The 18,747-nt window shown below is 45.8% G+C and overlaps 1 long non-coding RNA gene across 1 annotated transcript in view; it reads left to right on the forward strand.

The window, feature by feature from the left end:
- LOC125328075 overlaps positions 1-18,747 on the forward strand; it is a 110,826-nt gene that overhangs the window by 18,102 nt on the left and 73,977 nt on the right. Inside the window, exon 3 of the long non-coding RNA XR_007204531.1 lies at positions 14,997-15,114. This is a non-coding gene — a long non-coding RNA (uncharacterized LOC125328075). The remainder of the gene's footprint in view (positions 1-14,996; positions 15,115-18,747) is intronic.

The following is an 18,747-nucleotide window of genomic DNA, read 5'->3' on the forward strand; positions in this document are numbered from 1 at the left end:
TGCAATGAAGGAACAAGAATGACTAGCAGGTAAATGAGGAAGGAAGCCAGACTGGCAGCAAACAGGTGGGCCAAAGAGCACAGAAATGATCAGAAGGAAACCTCTTTCTCTACTTTACAACCACATTTCCCACTTTTTCACTCCCTGAAGAAAACTAGGCTGAGACTGTAGTGGCCTGAGCCAACCAGACTGTCCATCAACAGGGACAGGGGAGAAACAGATATGCAGTAGGACTGTGTATGGGAAGATAAAAGGTAGTGCAGTGCAGAAACTTGGAGGCAGTGCTGGCTTGTAACTGCACTGGAGGGAATGAATTGGCTTCCTTGCTGACTAAAGGCCTCCAGCAGACCAAGCAAACCTATGTAAGAGATATCACACCAGCCCTGGCAATGATGAGGCTGAACTATGAGGACTCAAAAAGCAGCTGAAACTCTGATGCAGGCCTAGAATGATGCAGTGGGAAGCACTCTGCTCACTTCCAGTCTGAAACTGGAATAAATCAGTAGTCCTTTATCAGCTCCCTTTTCCCATAGACATAACTGATTTTGCTGTGGCAGTTGTTTTGCAGATATTACTGTACCACAGCACGGTTTCCAGTTCCTTGTGTTAAAACATGGGCTCATTTCTCTGTGAATCAGCTCTTTTCTAACTGCTTTGTAAACTGCAGCAGAGCAAACTATTCCTAGCACAGAGCCAGGCTCCTCAAGCAGTTTTCTGGTTGATGACCAAATTCAGAGGCTGTTCCTTTCTGCAGACACCAATCTCTTTGACACCACCGTACTTACTGTCATTTTCTTGTGGGGGAGCTGCTCACCAATCCATTCTGGGATGGCAGCAGCCATTTTCAGCCTGCATTGGAAACGTAGCGTAAAAAAGGTCTTGCTGTGCTGTTCATTGAAGCAATTTGTCATTTTAGGATTTCTTTGAGCCCAAATCCACAGGAACCTCTCTTCCTTCCACACCTTTGTCTTCCTACTTGATAGGAGCCCTCAACCCCCAAGCTGTGTGTGTGCTTAGCAAATGAGGACTTAGAAGCGCAATACCACTGGGAACAATGTGAACCAGGAATGTACTAAAGCCAGAGGCATTGTAACCTAGAGCAGCACTGAACAATGTGGAAGAAATGCTGTCAGATCTGTGTCTGTGTGAGCTATTATATCCCCAGCTAGCCCCCCTCCAAAAGTTTGCTCAGCATGCTGACTTTCCAGGAGCTTTCTCAGTGCTTGGAACAAGTTAGCTATCTCCTGCCAGAATTGAGAGAGGAACATGACTGGCTGACAAATACCATATGTTCCAGGCTGGCCAAAGGAAACCTAATTGTGTTTTGTTTAGCTTGTGTACTTAACTGGGTTTCTGTAACAGGGCTGAAGTTGGTTGGATTTGGCTTTTTTTTTTTTTTTTTTTCTCTCCAGATAAATGGGTCTGATCCCTTCTATACTGTCCTGTGACAGTTCTGTATTTTGCCCTGGAAATGTAGGGCACAGCCTTCTGCCACTTCTCTAATGGAAAGGATCAGGGGAGAGATGAGCAAAGAGAAAGGCAGTTGCCAGCAGGAGTGATCAGAAATTGCAGGGCTAAAATCTCATTTTAGGCAAGGAACATCCAGTTCTGAGGAGAAAACAAAAATGCTTAGACTGACCAAAAGGTTCCCCATCCTTTTTTACTGGTTGTTATATCATCAGAATGGGAAAAGCGTGTTTGTGACCTGGGAGCAGGAGCACAGAAGTGTGGATGTCTAATATCTAAATGTACATTTGCTATGTTAAAAGTGGCTTAAAATTGGAGCTGCATCAGGCTGCAGAAGGTAAAGGCTGATCTCTCTTCTGAGACCACCAGAGCAGAGTACTGTCCCTATAAGGCATAGATTACAGCTTGTAGAAGTTGAGGTTGGACTGATGCTGACCAAGGTTCAGTTCCTAGAGACACCCAACCCTGGATGGAGCTAGAAAAGAACTTATTCCCTGTTCATCCCTCTGTTCCATCAGACTACATCACTTGCAGTTGGTCACTCCTCTCTGATGTATTTTGTTGCCTCTAACTGCCCTAAATGCTTAGGAGGAGGCCTCATATCACATGATTGCTCAGCATCTAGCACAACCTCCACTGGAGGAGGTGGAGTGGAGATCGCTGGGCATTGTCGTGTTGCATGCAACAGCTTTGGCTTGCCTAAGACAGGAGCTAGCTGGAAAGCTTGTACCCAGTCTTCTCTTTCAAGTTTTTGGAGCGTGTAGACATGTTCTCCCCAGTTTCCTGGACAACTTCAGCTGTGGTGTTAACAGGGGTGTGCCGCAAACTTTGCATCAGCTAGGAAAGAGTTGTAAGTGGTAACTGCATGCTGTTCTGATAGACAAGCAGAAAAGGGTGGGGGCCTTGATTTCTAGCTGAGCAGAAGAGGTGAAATGAAGCTAAAAAGCAGCTGCCACTTTAAATGGATGTCTTCCCTCCCCATCTCTTATTTACCTCATGCCTTCCTGTTTACAGCGTCATTTCCCGCAGCTCCCATCCTGCTCATTTAGAGGTCAGGTCAACCCAAGGTCTGCCCCATTTCTGAGCACCAAATCAGTGCAAGTGTCACCATCTGATGCCACCAACAAGATACAGGCTGTTGGCTGCTTCTCCCCGTAGGCTGCTATGCCACAGCAAAGCGAGGGGATGTCACAGATTTAATGGAAGATAGAAACTGGCACAGTTCTTGGCTTCTTCCTCCAAACACGTCCCCTGCTCTGCTGTGTCCTTTCACTTCTGACATGCTTGTTTATCCACAGGCTGCTTGTGTCCTGATATTCTGCCATGTGCTTTGCTGCCCACACAAGCACGCTCAGCTGCGTGCTCAGCGACCCACCTATCTAGATATTCATACGTGCTGAATCACCCTTTCATGTACACTCATAGCCACGCTCGCAGATGGACTCTGGTTCTCGTGAGCCAGACAGAAACTCTCATTCAATCTGCCACCCCTGTGTCTTCCAGACAGGGGATGCTCTTCCCTCTTGGAGGAAACATAGATCTTTGTAGTGTGTTTGTTTAATTAATTACCCATTTATTCTTGGGTCCTTGGGGAAAAGATGGTTGTGCCTCCAGCCATGTGGAGGGAAAGAATAAATGTTGACACCTCATTCCTCCAGCCTAATCATGCTCCGAGATCTGCTCTTGAAGGCTTGGCAAATATGTTTGAGTCCAGTTCCTCCTTTTGTCGGGGTAAAAGACCATCTCATCACTTTTTCAGGGCTGAATTTCCAGTCTCCTTGCTTGGCCTTCCCAAGGGCTACCATCCTAAGGTGTGTGATGGTCACCATGATAAATTTTGAGGCCAAGCTCTTGCTGGAGTCTCTCAGTCCCACACAAGCACCCAGGGCTGTGCACGGTCCTACTGATGCTGCAGCGTGCTCTTGTTGGACGAGACGCTCCCCGATCAGAAACATCTTCAAAACAAAACATCCTGCTGCCTGAATGTCCCCTGTTCAGTGTGGAGTGTGTTAGCTCCCTCCCTGCCCCCCACTCTGATTCCACGTTGGACCATTTAAGAATTAATGAAGGCCAGATGCATGTTCTGCAAATATAGGATCCCTGCATTTTGGAGTAGAAGCTGGCTTGATGCCTCCATGTCCTTTGAATCCGTAGTACATCTAATAACAACCAGAGGCAGCCTCCTCAGTCTGAGGTAGATCCCACCTCAGCAGTGACGTCCCTGCGACCGCAAAGGATTTCTCAGGGACCTGGAGGGGGACCAGCTTTCAGCTGTGGAGCCCCAGGATCTGGTTTCATCTCTCACCAGCATTGGCAGGATGAATTTGGAGTGACTGAGCTGTCCAACAAGAAGGTGGTGAGCTAGGCCAGCACTGGATTTCTGAGGGGGAAGGAAAGAATTCAATGTATTTTGGTGGATGTAAAAATAAGGGGTGGATCATACCAGTGGGAGCTGTCCATGTGTTGAGATAAGGGAGCAGATGTACTGCATGACTATTGCAGCCTTGTGCTACCAGGCCTCTTGTGAACTGCTAACCCCCCAGGCAGGGATGAGTCAAGATGGAATGCTGCTTTCCAGACTCGGTTCTGACCTGCTAAAATGCCATTGCTGCAGCAGCTGTGCTTCCTTGCTGCACAAGCAGAGCATTTCTTCTTGCAAAGTGTCTCAGCCATCTCTGCTGGCCTATGGATCCCAGAGGTTGTTGCAGAGTTGTTCTCTGGATGTCTCCATGCAAAGACGACACATGGCGTGTGCTGAGAGGTGTCTGGCTTGGTGTGCATGTCTCTGTGCATGTGTGTGAAGATTCTAGAAAGAGGATGACTTCTACTGGTTGCAAAACTGATTTTGTTGCTCCCTGGAGCAAGAGAGTCTGTAAACTAAATTTTTAGGCCTAAAGTTTGTTCTGATTTGTTTATGGAGCAAGTTTTTGCACATGACTGTTTTACCCAGAGGGGTGCCCCTTGTCAGGAGGCTGGGGATTGGTGGGCATAGATAACCAGTAGTGGAGTGTGATGCTGCATGACTTTACTCATCACAGCTCTGCCATGGACATTCAGAAGAATGTTCAGAAGAACATATACCTTGGTATATGTTAATGGCCCTAATGTGAGCTTGCAGTGATTTATGGGAAGGCCCTGTGGCTGCTTGTAGCAAGCAGTTCATGATGGATATTTCCATCTCCCATCGGCCTCTGGCATTCTGGGACTTGCACAGCTCCCTAGTAGTGGTAGGGATTTCTGCAGGAAAAAACCTCGTCCCCAAACAAGCCCAAACTTCTCAGATCTTCAGTACAGAACCTTCTCTCTTTTCCCCTTCTCTCCCCATCCCCTTCAAGCATACCTGTGGGTAGAGGTAGTGTTATTGGAGCAGACTGCTACAACATTTTCCACTCAGATCCATTGACTTCTATTTCATGTTTTCTTTGGATCAACACCTTTTGAGAGCAGTTGAAGCTGCTTGAATTTGAATAGTTGGAGACAGTGTGTCACACTGCTATCTTTTCTTGGTTTCACCTCTAGAAGGCAGTGATGATATGTCTACATACAGACACCCAACTGAAGTGTACGTCTCTATGTCCCTCTCAATGGAGGTCCTTTATCTGTACTCTGCCAAATGTGCTCCAAAGGAACACAGCATGATTTTAGAGTGTGTTTGCAGCAAATATATAAAGGAGGCAGGGATCATGATTTTTCTGAGCCCTTTTCTAAGAGAGAACTTTTGATACTCTGATGACAGGAAAAAAAAGGAAGTTTGTTGTTCTAAATGAGAATTGTTCTGTGGTTTTTTTCTCCTTATCTATGATAGTTGGGCAAAAAAAGAGAAAAGAAAAAAAAATCTTTTGGGCAGGGCTGGGAACCCTGAAGCTTCCTCCTAAAACCACTGTCTTGTTGTGAGCCCCCAAAGGTAGGGAGGCTTGGAAGAGCTTGCAGTTTCCCCCACTCAGGGTCTCTTTGTTTCCTAGGAGTTTGCCCTCCAGTCCCCTGTCCCTATATCCATCTTCTGTTGGCTCAGGAGAGAACAATCTAGGGGTACACATGAGCTGACTGAGCAGTAGTAAATTAACAGAAAGGAAAAACGCGCGTCTCTCGATGCAGCTTTTCTCATTAAGACCATTACTTAGGTTTTTCTTCTATTGAATTATTTGTTTTCATGAAGCATCAAGGACTAAAGAATTTCAAAAGCAATTAGCAGATAGATAGGATTACACCCTCTGATGTATGGTAAGAAACTGATTTGTTTGTCTAGAAATAGAGTCCCTATAGGAACAGAAAAACAGTCATTGAATTTGAGGTGAAAAAAAGAAAATAGAACCAGATCCAGTGAGGTGGGAATTATCATTTCATGCTTCTAAACATTGGCATCTCTTGTTGAATATCATCGTGAAGCTTATGATGTTTGTGGATTTTATTTGAGCCTTGTGGTCTTTATTTGAGCTCTTGGAATCAAGAGGCTGAATGAGATCCTCAGCTTTCTATTTATTTTTATTTTTTCAGACTAGCATTTCCAGCTCTCTTGATCCTGGAAGAAAACAACTTCACTTGAAAATATGAAGCCTCGAGGGTCCAAATAAGAAAACAGATGAAAAATACTCCAAATACTTTTGGGTTGGTTAAGTCTTATTATTTTGAAGACTATATCATTCTGTTCTAGGGCCACACACAACATTTTTGAAGCTGAAAGCTGGCAACACTCATGCTTGTTATCCAAAGCATTTTGGAAAGTGGGTGAATGTTGGTGGCTATCGTGAATGAGAATGTGTGGGGGTGATCTTCCAGGCGGCGTCTCGCAGGCCTGTGGGCTCCTTGTGCTTGGCAGTGGGAAGTCCCTGCCTTGCAGAGTTCATGAACTAGTCATGGTAGGCAAGGGTGTCTAGAGGGGTGTCTTTTCCCCTCTTCTGTTTACAGTTATCTGTCTATAAGGAGGCAGTAAGCGAATTGCCCGTGAAGCCAAGGAGAGAGAGAGGAATGTAAATCTAATTTTCCGCAGTTAGTTATATATGTGACCCATCGACAGAGTGCTGCCATGGCTGTGGGAAGAGGGGAAGGCACAAAACAACGGGAAGGTGCCTCATCCTGTCCTGGGACAGGACACGTGGATGGACATTGTGTGGGGCAGAACAAGGGTGAGAAGAGATCCTGCAAATGGAGGAAAACAGGGGCTGCGCAGCATCCATCGCAGACTCTCCTCCTCACCACGGTGGTTGCTGCTGTTGTTGTTTCTGCTTTTAAAACAATATGCAAGGAACCATCCAATATCCTAGGGCTTTTGTTTATCTAGATTTTTATGAGGAAAAAAAACTGAGAAGAGGAGAAAAAGAAATGAGAGGGGAAACACATGCATTCCTTCCAACCAGAAAGTCATGAGTTTTGATTCAGTCTAATTACACAAGTGATATTTTTATAACCTCTGTGAAATCTCCTTGCTTTCTTGGTGTGTCTCCATTGTTTATGTGAGAGTGGCCAGGTAGCCAAGACAAAGTAATGTTGCGAGAAAAATTCCCTTGGTCTTGGAGTATGCTGCACTCTGTTTTTGGCTTCATAAACAAGCCTGTTTTCCTGGTTTCAGGCCTCTCTTAGGTTCTTTTGTTGCCTCTTCCTCTAAACTAGAGTTACTCATGTTCTGCCCAGCCATGGGCCATGTTGGCAGCTTCATAGCATCTCTTAAGTAGGCACGAAGTAGTACATAATGGGGCCAGACCTCCAGTAAATTAAATCACTCCTGGTCTCCGTGGTCCCCTTCTGTTTGCAGCAATGAAATAAAACCCATGTTGGCCCCTCTGCAGGCTGGTAAGGGCAGCTCCTGCCCAGGCGTGGCTTTTCTCACTGCAGGCACATGGACCTGGGGGTCCTGGTGGACAACAAGCTGTCCATGACTCAGCAGTGTGTCCTTGTGGCCAAGAAGGCCAGTGGAGTCCTGGGGGGCATTAGGAAGAGCATTGCCAGCAGGTCAGGAAGGTGATCCTGTCCTTCTGCTCAGCCTTGGTGAGGCCATACTGTGCTGAGCTCTGGGCTCCTCACTACAACCGAGACATGGAGCTCCTGGAGTGGGTCCAGTGGAGGGCTACAAAGATGATTAAGGGTCTGGAGCATCTCTCCTATGAGGAAAGTCTGAGGGAGCTGGGCCAGATCAATCTTAAGAAGAGATGACTGAGTGGGAACTTCTTTAATGTCTGTCAGTATCTGAAGGGAGAGTGTCAAGGGGATGGAGGCAGGCTTTTCCCAGTGGTGCCAAGCAATAGCACAAGAGGCAATGGGCAGAAACTGATGCACAGGAGGTTCCACCTGAACATGAGGAAGAACTTCTTTAAAGTGTGGGTGACTGAGCACAGGACCAGGTTGCCCAGAGAGGTTGTGGAGTCTCCCTCACTGGAGATACTCAGGAACAGTCTGGATGCAATCCTGTGCAATGTGCTCTGGGATGGCCCTGCTTGAGCAGGGAGGTTGGGCCAGATGACCCACGGTGGTCCCTTCCAACCTTACTCCTTCTGTGCCTCTGTGACTCCTTGTATGGGTGGGGCCAGGCTGTTTGGGAGGCTGGAAGATGGAGGGAAGATGTGAGGTGGGTGAAAGCCAAATGCTGTGCTCTGCAGTGCCATGTCTTTCTGAGCAGCCAGAATGTCATCAAAAGGTAGGAGTCCAGCTTCTGCTCTACCCACTCCAAGCATGCATTTCTTGCTCAGTTGAGCAAGCCCCAGCACTTACTCCTGTAGTAACAAATAGCCCAGGTGACAGCTGCACACTGTTGCCTCCTTTGGAAATCTTCTTTGGTGGTTTTGGAGATTGAAGTTTCCTAACACAGTTGTCTGTGCTCTGAGTCAGAATTTAAAGATGCAGAACTAGTCAGGCTCCAGCAGTGGCACAGCAGGGGCCCAGAGAAGGCACCATGAGGAGCAAGGAATTGAAGCAGCAACAGTTTGGGCTCATGGATAGACCTGATGGAAAAAGGTGGATGGAGCTGTTGACTTGCCTTGTATTCTGAGTGGTGGAAATAAGTTTTGTTTGCTTTGACTGGTCTTCGTTTTTTTGTGATGTTCACCAGTACCACGAGCAGTGCTGGCAAGGGCTGTGAGTTGGTTCCAGCTCTTTGGCATTGTTTTTTACCTTCCTGTGGCACAGGTGACTTTGCTGTGTGGATGTTCAGGTGGCTGGAACTGCATTTAATCACCACAGGGCAGTGTTACTCTGTGGATGTACTGGGGATTTAAGAGGACCTGGTACAGAGGGTGATAAGAGCTGGAAGAAAGATGTTCATCCCTGCAGATAGCCAGCATTTATCCCACAGGCTGGCTGCTGCTAGTGTGATGGTGGAGAAGTTGCAAGGCTTTTGAAAAAGGTTTCAAAAACTGGCCTTGATTTTGGTTGTTCCGTTATTTAGCATAAAACCTGTAATAAATTGAATATGCTTGTTGCCTCATGCTTGTTGCTCTTGAGATACTGGCTCTTGCCTTGTTAAAACAGACCTTGCTCAGAGATCCATCCCTGAAATGCATCCCTCACTCACAGAGATCCATACATTCCTCAAGTATTTGAGCACTCTGGTCACTAAGGTGATGTGCTTCTTGGACCACCCTGATGCTGTAACCATCATGCTGCTGAGTGAGAGATTTGGAGAGTTCAGAGGTGAAAGGTACTGTCTCTATGCATTTGTCTGCACGGTTGCTTTGATAGCACCACTGTGCACCGACACCACACCAAGCCTCTCCGCCCCCTCCAGCCCTTGTGAGAAATGAAGCTGAGGTCTCAGCTGGTGAGTGATTAGCTCTGGTCTCTCTTGTAAGGAGACTGTCAGTTCCAGTCTAGCACTCATGAGCTCTTCCCACATCCACTGATGTTTTTATGATGGGCTGTCATCCATACATTTAATGTTTGGAACAAGTGGTACTAACTCTCCTCTTGGGTGGTGTTTCAGATGATGTAGAAATAAGTGGATGTTCTCCAAGTGTAATTTTGTCAGGGGACTGCCTGAGGAATGACCTGAAGCTTTTAGCAGAGACATGGGGAGCTCAGGAAAGACTCAGTGGTTGAATAGTTGAGCCCCACTCAAACGGTGGGCTCAGGAAAGAGACAAAGAGGAGAGGAGAAAATTGATTGGTAACATGCCAGAGATGACACTTGGGTTCTTGGGCTTAGATGTGAGATTGAGGGTGTGTGTGAAGGAAGGCAAAAGCTCACTCAGGAATATGGGAGAATGAGACTGCTCACCTGGGAGCAAGAGTGCTCACTGTGAGGAGTCCACAAATAGGAAGATTTGAAACAGGCCATGGTGGGAAGAAATGGAAAGATGGTGTGACTCAGAGGCAGGGACAGCCAAATTCAGCACCACTTTTAAGCAGAGGAAACTCCGCTGACATCTTATAGCTTCAGGCAAGGACCAGCAAAAACATCTGGGCTGGATCTTCAGCAGTGTAAATCTGCTTGGGGGCCATTGCCTTCAGTGGTGCCACACCGATCAATGCACATGAAAGCTTTGGGCCTCTGCTTGCCTTCCTGCCTTCAATCCTGCATGCTTTTGGGTCCCGTGGAGCTCTCTGGCTGAATTTGTGGGTGTCAATGCAGGAGGTTTCCTGGTAAATGAGAAAAATGCTGTCCTTCCATCCTGCTTCATCTGCCTGGGATTTCCGACAGAAAGGCACTGACTAATTCCATCTGGCAGGCTGACCATGCTTCAAAGACTGCAAATCCCGAGACTTTTAACTTACAAACAAAACCATGCATTAAAAAAAAAAAAAAAAAAAAAAAAAGACAGCTCTCCCCAGGGACAGTCTCTGCAAAATCCAAAACAAGGTCTCAGCGCCTGCCCTGGTGCTCCGGCTGACACCAGTGTTTTTTCTGTCCCTTTTAAAACCAAGCTGGAGTGTTCCCAACTCCTCCGTTTGACACCTCTGGCTCCCTTATTCCCCTCGGTGAGTGGGGTGGTGGGGGAGGAGGCTGGAAGGGAAAGGCCAGAGCAGAGGAGGAAAGAAATGCCTGGTATTGATCCACCAAGGCTGGCCAGACTGCAAGAAATTCCGGTTTGTGAAAAATGTTGCGGTTTAGAGCATTTGTTTTTGTTCCACAGTGGGATGAAACCAAGACTTTCTGGAAGGAGGGAGGAGCAGGGGGAGAAGAAAAATTGCTTTTTTTTTTTTTTTTTTTTCCTTTGTGATTGTTGTTGAGGAGGAACAGCCTCCCTGTGGTACAGATGCCCACAGTGTGTGGCTGGGGAGTCCTCTCCTGACAGCCTCTCCTTTGCAGCCTGTGCTCCTCTAGGAGGGTAGTGCAGGGATTGGGATTAAGCCCCTCTGGGAACGGGTAGAGACCTCCTTCTGCCTCCAGTTCTTCATATGCTCTGGATAGAACAGAATCAAGGGGTGACCTTCAGGACAGTGACCTGCCCCTGTGACAGTCATGGTGGAGCTTGGCTGCAAAACTCCATGAGTTCCCCTGCTTTGTGGCAGTTCTGCCCTTGCTGAGTTTTTATCCACTCAGCTGGGCAAGTTTCCCCAACACTGGTGTGAGGAGCAAGCTGCACAGTTTCTGGAGGATGGAGAGGGTCCCCGACTTTAGCAATGTGAAGTAGGGAGGCTCTGAACCAGAGTTCATACAAAGGAGAATTTGGAGTGATTACCAAAAAGCTTGAAGATGTTGCTCTTGCCTTTTAAAATTAGTGTGTTGGCTTTTCCCACAACTCCCTGGTCTTGCATAATGAAAATTCCTTTCAGGGAAGTGTAGAAGGACATAAAAATCAGAGCAGATCTGGGAGGCTCGAAGATGTCAAAAAGTAGGACATAGACACAGCATGTGGCTCTCTTGCTTCCAGGCAACTCTAAGAGCACGGTGAAGGGAGATCTGGGCTTACCTTTAGGTGAGCAACCAGTGCCTTTGAGCAAGGTAAGTGGTGATCTAGCCATTTTGCATCTCTCCCAAAGCCAGGGAGAAAATCTGCCAGCAGAGCTGGGAAGAGGACGGACAGTACTGCCCTGGAGGGTACTAGGATCTGGAGACACCCTCTTGTTGGGCCTGTGGGTCCCAGATCCCACCATGTGCCTCCCAGGCACAGCCTGTGAAAGCTTGCTCCACTGCTTGAAGAACAGCTGTGGCATTCTGGTGATTTGCACCCTATCCCCACACACCCACACCTTGACGCTGGTTGTCGAGACAGGAATGGAAGTTATCCCGTGCTTGCAGCTGGCAGCCCTTGGGAAATGCCCTGCCTGTTTTCTGGGAGGCAAAACCCCTTTTCTGAATGTTAGTCAGCAAACTATGCAGGGGAAAAGACAAAGGGAAGAGAAGAGAAAAAAAAGTGTCTGCTGTGAGTCAGAAAGAGGGTTTCTCTGAGGCTGTGGTATTACAGGGAGGGTGGGGTGAGGCTGCAAAGCGCGGCTGCTGTAAGCAGACCTACTCTCCAACAAGCCACAAGTATGAGGTATTGGAGCTCACAGGCCCAGGAGCACAGTGGGATCTTCATTAGCTCTTTCTAAGACAGGAGGGCTTGCAATAAAACCTGAAGTGTCTGGTAATTTGATTGTCAAAGGCCACATCTTCCAAAGCAAATGCTTTGGACCAGCCACAGAGTGTAGAGTCAAGGTTGGTAGGGGAAGACTGCTAGAAGAACAGGTTTATTCCTCCAAAAGGGATTTCTTGGCAAGGGTCATATGCAAAGCTTTTTCACTAGTTGCAAGATTGTCGTGTTGGTGGGTGTTCCCCTCTCCCGGACATCTACTCCTTTCACCCAACACAGCTCTCTGGACTTCTACCCACACACCTCTTGTTTTGCTCTGTTATTGTGCAGCAGAAGTGTTTCAAACCTGCCATGAGCCAGCATCTAAGGATTTCCCGGGTTCTCCACCTTCCCATGTAATGTTGTTGGGTGTCCCTTCGTGTAGGGGAAGTCTTCCTACTGAAGGAGACCAATTCTGGGCCTAAGAAGGGCTAAGAGGGTTGGGAGCTGAGTCTTGGCTGCCAGAGCAGCTTGTAGACAGCTGCTGTTGAAAGTCAGGGCTGTCCTGCCTTGGCAAGGCATGTGTAAAGCTGTCTGATATTGTCTGATAGCACCCAGAAGTGCCCAGCATGTTGTGAACTTTCCATTTCCTACTAGTAACAAGGGACGGATACCCAGCGAAGACACGGGTAGGACTCACTACTGTGGCTGGGTGTTTTTCTGGGGTATCCTTGGTGCCATCTCCATGAACAGAAAGGCAACAAAGTGGGCTCTTTCTTGCTCTTTGTCTTTTTTGAATTCATTCTAGGAATAGGTTTCCCATAGCTTCTCCTAGCTAGTGCTTGTGTTGCCAATGGGCCAAAGTGCTGCAGAGTAATGCCAAGTATCTGGCAAAGCCATTGCCAACAAAAAACCTGAGCTTAGGGCCAGATCTCCTCTCCTGATGAAGCTGAAGGCAGGGGTGGGCCTGCAGTTTTGCATTTTGTTATTTACTGTACTGACCTAGCTCAGAAGGGAGCAAGGAGGAATGTTGTTTCCTTGGTCGTACTATCTTTTAGTTTCATACAAGAAAAAAATTTCACTCTTTTCCCCATGCTAAAATATGCAGATGTGCTGTGCACCTCTGCAGGCTGTGTTGGAAGGAGTCACTGTGCTCTGTTTTAAATATTTGACAGCCCCCTCATTAATTGTTGGAAAGCCTGCCTGATAATTTGGTGGAGTCTGGAGCCTGCAGAATGTTACTGTGAGTGATATGTATCTGTATATCCTATAGTCCTGGAAGAACTGTTGAATCTTGTGAAGCTCTTGGCTTTGGAAAGTAGCTTTTCAGGCACATTTTTTCCTGTAACTGAATTCCAAGTTTTTTAGCAACTCTACCTCCCCTTTCTCTTCTCCATCCCCCTCTCAAAAGGGACATTTAAAGGAAAACACAACCATCTTCACACCACCTTCTCTCTGAAGAGAAATGGAGGTGACATTGAAGAAAAATTGCAAATCAAAGCAACGGAGAGTTGCGTCCTTGCATCCTACTTGACGTGTAAATGGGACTAGTATCTCTTGGGATTTTGTTCAACACTTATGATAAAACACTGTATTCATTTGTTCATGATCCTGCCAATCTCAAACTGTTCTGACTGTCATTTATGGTGCCCCACGTGTGACTCAGGATAGATTTTTCTTGGGATGGTGTAATCTGAAACAGTTCACTCATTTCCAGGGACAAGATGAGGAAAAAATTCCATTATTTTTCCTTCTGTGTTTGAAAAAAGCCAAAATGCAAAAATTTTTTTTAATTTTTTTTTTTTTTTGCTTCACAAGGCAGCTGATTTCTTCTTTCTGAATAAGTCTGAGATGTCATTGAGGAATCACCAGGGGGTAGAACTCACCCCTTTTTTAGTGCTGGCCGTTTATTAGGTGTTTATTCCAGGTAATTTGTCTGACCTAAGCTTTCTCTATCCTCTGTGGAGAAAGATGAGGGTGTTCAATCAGCCCATCTGAAAATAGGTACCTAATAGTAGTGAAATGAATTGCATCCTGGGGGTTCATGACAGAGGTAGTTTAGAAAAATTGTTTAAAACAGACTCCTCATTTTTAGACAGATGAGTTCAACCCTCTGAGACTGAGGAAGAGCCTGCTGTTTTTCCTATGAAAAGTTGATTGGTTTCAGCTGTGTTATATGTTTTGGAGAAAAGAAAACCAAAAATATATCTTAGTCTGCTTGTGGTGATGAGAGTCTGGTAAATGCTTTGATGAGTCCACTTGAATAGTGCATCACTGTGGTGCTTATCCCAAAAGCAAGAGCATATTTCATCCCTGAACCTTCCTAATGACTCTCATGGCACCATGATTCTAGGGAGGTGGTGAAAAAGCTGTCTGTCTTTCCTGCAGTCTTGGTGGCTTCAGTTCTGGTGGTGCCCAGGAGGCAGGGAGGAGGTGTGCAATCAGCCTTCAAATGCAGAAGGAGTGCTGGGAGCTGAATGTGGTGGAGAAGGCAGCAAAGGGAGCAGCTGGACATAACAAGTGTGGCATGGGAAGACAAAGGGGGAAGTGAGGACTAGCAGGAGGCCTGGGACTTGAAATGCTACTGAAAGCCAGAAGGGAAGAGGAGACTGATACCAGGAAAGGAACTGTATGGATGGAAAATGAGATGTGAGATGGGGAGTGCACATGTGAGGAGGGAAGGCAACTGAGGCTGTTGATGGGGCAAGGAACTTCAGGATGGTAAGCAGAGGTTCGAAATTCAAGAAAGACAAAGTCCTAGAGGATGAGAAACTAAGTTGTGGAGGCAACTGCACAGAATGAGGCAGAACAAAGGCTGTAGGAGACAGGCAGAAAAATTTGGACTTGGATGGGCGCCAGGGAAGAATGATTGGGGATATCCTGTAGAAAAAACTGGCTGTGTCACAACCACCATGTTGAAGGGAACCAGCTACTGCTACATGAATAACCTGGATTTTGGCATTTATGGGACTTCTAGCTCCTGGCATGTAATGTCCTTTGTGGGTATAATACTGTATAGACTGAATGTATCTTTTCATTTGGATTTTTCTCTGTGCTCTGTTTCTTGTGCTAACCTTTCCTTAGTGTTTTTCTCTACTGCTTTTTCCAGCCTTTCATGTGCAAACTTTGGGCCCAAGAAGTTTTATGCTGAACTCTCAAACATATCCTGTGCAAATTTTTTGAAATATTGAGTGAAGCATGTTCATCTTTCATTAACTGGAGTAAAGGTATGTATGAAAATGATTTCCAGGAAACATACCCTTGAAAGTCTCAGGAAGAGCCTGTCACCTCTTTATTAGGACACAGTCATTCCTTTCCAGCTGATAGCCCTGTTTTGGGTGTCAGCATTGTGCCTGGATCTTCATCTAAATGATTATCAAGCAAACAGTTAAAATCAAGGGGTTTTTACGAGCAAAAGATCTGCCCCTGATCATCCAGCTCAATGAGACCAAGCTCAGTCTGTTACAAGGTCCAAGGCGCAGCTTGATTTTAAACATCTGCTTAAGTGCTTTTGTACTTTGAGCTGCTGGGAAAAAGTTACTGGTATTCCTGGGTGGCAATCTGTAATTCACACCCTTGCTAGGGGTCAGCAGAAATGGGCAAGGTGCTTCTCCTGGCCCTGGAGTCTCCAACTGGATCTTGGTGTCTGTCTGGCCGCGGGTTTCAAACCCCAGCCGATATTGCGTGTGCTTGTTGGACAATCCCGCCTTTTTACGCAGTTGCTGTTCCCTGACCCGCTGGCAGAGCCACTTGCCCCCATTATTCATCCTGACACGCTTCATAATGCACAGAGCCAGCCTGCAGCATCCAGCCTGCAAATTTCCCTAAGGCTGCAGAAGGGGGAAAAAAGAATAACCTGCAAGCATAAGGACATGCACGCAAACATGCTTTTCATGTGTTTTCACACACTACGTGTGCGTGCAGACACTTATGCATGCTCATCGGCACACACATATGTATTTTTTGGATCTCACTGGATAAAAACCCAAGAGTGGAAAATGTGTCGATAAACATAAGGGAGCTTTTCAGGGCCTTTGATTTGAAGCTGCATCTTGTAGCAGCTTTCCAGTATTAGGATAGGATAGGGAGAGGAAAAGAAAAGAGAGAAGGGAAAAGGGAAAGCAAGAGGCAAGGGGAAAAGGAACAGAGTGGAAAGAAAAGAGCAGGGGTGGAGAGAAAAAAGGTAGGGGGAAGACAGGGAAAGGAAAAGTACAGATAGCAATGCTGCCAGAGTTTGTATACCTTAAAATCTGAAAGGTCCAAAAGTTCTTGACCTATATTCCCCGTTGCAGAAGTGTAGTACAATAACACACTGTGGTTTGTTTAAAACATGGAAACTTGACTTCATTCTTATGTTTTGGAGAAAGATTTCGCAATGGTGCTGAGGAGAGAAAGCGAAAAGATTTAGCTGTTCCTCGTTACTCACTCCCTCCCTCTGCCTTTTGGCAAGCTTGAAATCAAACCCACTTGCTTCTGGAATATCGTAACATTGCTGTTTTGATGAAGCTAGGCTTGAATTAAAACTTAAAAAAAATCAACCTCAAATCCACCGGGACAGGATGCTAGTATTTATAATAAAGTGGGTTTATAGACTGAATGGTTTGACATCTCATATACAGGCTGGTGGAAGCACATGCTGCAGAGTGGTCTGCAAGGGGACAGGCATCACATGGTGTTCTGACTCATTCAGATGGATTTTGGTTTCTCTTTGCTGCTTTTTTTTTTTTTTTTCCCATTTCTTTCATTTAATTTTGAAGGGACAGAGTCAAGTGCTCCGTTGCAGGGTCTGGTGCACTAATGGAGTAAACAGTATTGTGGGCATGTTGGCAAACTCTCAATTTGACTTGGCTTTGCTGATCTCCATTGAGTTATATTATTGGTTATTTATGCGTATGCTGATGACCTTTGGGCAGCGGGGAAAATGTTTATGAATCTAAAAGGCTTCGCAAACTTTAGCACAAAAGCTTGTTTTGTCCAAAAAAATGTGAACTGTGACTTCATCATTCAGCCTTGCTTGTTGTCTTGTGTTAGAAGTCTTTGGTCATCCATTTGTGCTGTAGAATCAAACCATGTAGTGCAGATGAGCAGTCACATACCCTGAACAGCAAAAAGTGAAAATCCATGTGGAAGGCATGTGAGTAGCTCCAAGAGAGCAGCTGGGCTTGTTCAATGGGCTGGTGAAGGCTGAGTTATTGAAAGAAGTCAAAGGGAGGTAGGTGCCGCTGGACCATTATATTTGTGTACTTCCTAACCTGCTGGGGTATAGTTTTGAAATTTGTAGATTCACTTGGGAAAAATTAGTATCTATTTGTGAACAATTTGTAAGTGTAAGAAAAAGCCCAGCCAGTGGCTGACTTTCCAATCAGTCCTGCTGATAATGAATAACTTCTTCAGTTCTGCTCTCTGAATCAAACTTTGAGTTGTCCATTTTTTTGCATGTCATGTCAGGAAATTGAAAATAGATGGGGAAGCTCCACCTCATTCTCTTCCTTTTCAAAGTCATCAAGGTTATTGTTTTCTACTCTCAATTTTGTCAGTGTTTTTTACTTTTCTGTTGCTGATGCCGCAGCATGATTTGAGTGCCCTTCCAGGGTAGGGACCTGCAGCTAGAAAAAGGACTCTCAATAAGCAGCTTGTGCATCCTACTTGAAAAAAAGTCTTGATTCCTTTTTACTTGCTTTCTGAATATGCTGTCTTTGCCCATTGTATCAAAGCCCAAAACATGCCACACTGGGGATTTGTAATGTTTAGTGTGTTGCTCCCCCTGATGAAAGGCAAGAAATGCTGGCTATTGAACTTCCTTGCACCTGGCTTCAGCTCCCAGAATAAATCAGAGCAGCCTAAAGCTTATAATAAATTACTCCTGGTTACTGGTGACTCCTGGAGAGTCAGGCAGATCAAAGGGAAATAAAAACCAGTTCAGTCACAGCTTTTCCCTTTTCCCTTTTCCCTTTTCCCTTTTCCCTTTTCCCTTTTCCCTTTTCCCTTTTCCCTTTTCCCTTTTCCCTTTTCCCTTTTCCCTTTTCCCTTTTCCCTTTTCCCCTGTGCCTTGTTGGTTTCTATTTTTTGGGCGGATCCCCAACCTATGGAGTAAGACAGCATTATGTGTCTGCTTTGTGCTGCCTAGGTCTTGTTACAGCACCTGCCTGTAAACTTCTGAAGATGGACTGCACAGTTTAGGCAATGCTTAATCCTGTTTAAGGCACATGGGTGTCCTGTTTGTGGCCAGGTTTAGCAGTGTTATCCAGGGCAGAGTGGATTTTTTGCTCATTGTACCAGTGTAAGGCTGGACAATTTGTGGAGCTCTCTGGTAGGACAGTACCAGAAGTGAGAGCAGAGTCCAGCTTGAGTTCTCCTGTTATCAGTGGTGCCATTGCAATGTTGAGAGGAAAATAGGCACACCCAAATACTAAGAGGATGCGTGTGGTGTACTAATCTTATCATGCATGATGTGTCTTGAAATAACGGAAGGAGAGATACCCTTTGGGTGAACGTGTCAACTTTGTTATTATGATGTATGTCCATGAGTGTTCCTCTTCAAAACCTTGTCCCAAATGCTTTCCCCTCCTAGATAGCTGTGGCCATATGATTAGAGCAACCTGTGACCTGCTGTCAGAAAGATGCAAAAAAATTTATTGGGAAGGAAACTAGCAACAAGGGTCGTCAATTCTGAGGGAATCTTCCTGTATTTGATGTTTTTTATTCTCCAAAGACTAAGGTCCTGGGGTCAAAGGATTTATATGAGATCTGTACGTTTGAGTTCAGAAAAAAAGCAACCAAACCGCGCCTTTATACACGCAGAGTTTGATGACATAAATCTTAAAACCTCAGAAAAACAGACGGCAAAGAAAGGAAGGTCT

Source organism: Corvus hawaiiensis, chromosome 6, assembly GCF_020740725.1.
Source record: "Corvus hawaiiensis isolate bCorHaw1 chromosome 6, bCorHaw1.pri.cur, whole genome shotgun sequence".
Lineage (NCBI taxonomy): Eukaryota > Metazoa > Chordata > Aves > Passeriformes > Corvidae > Corvus > Corvus hawaiiensis.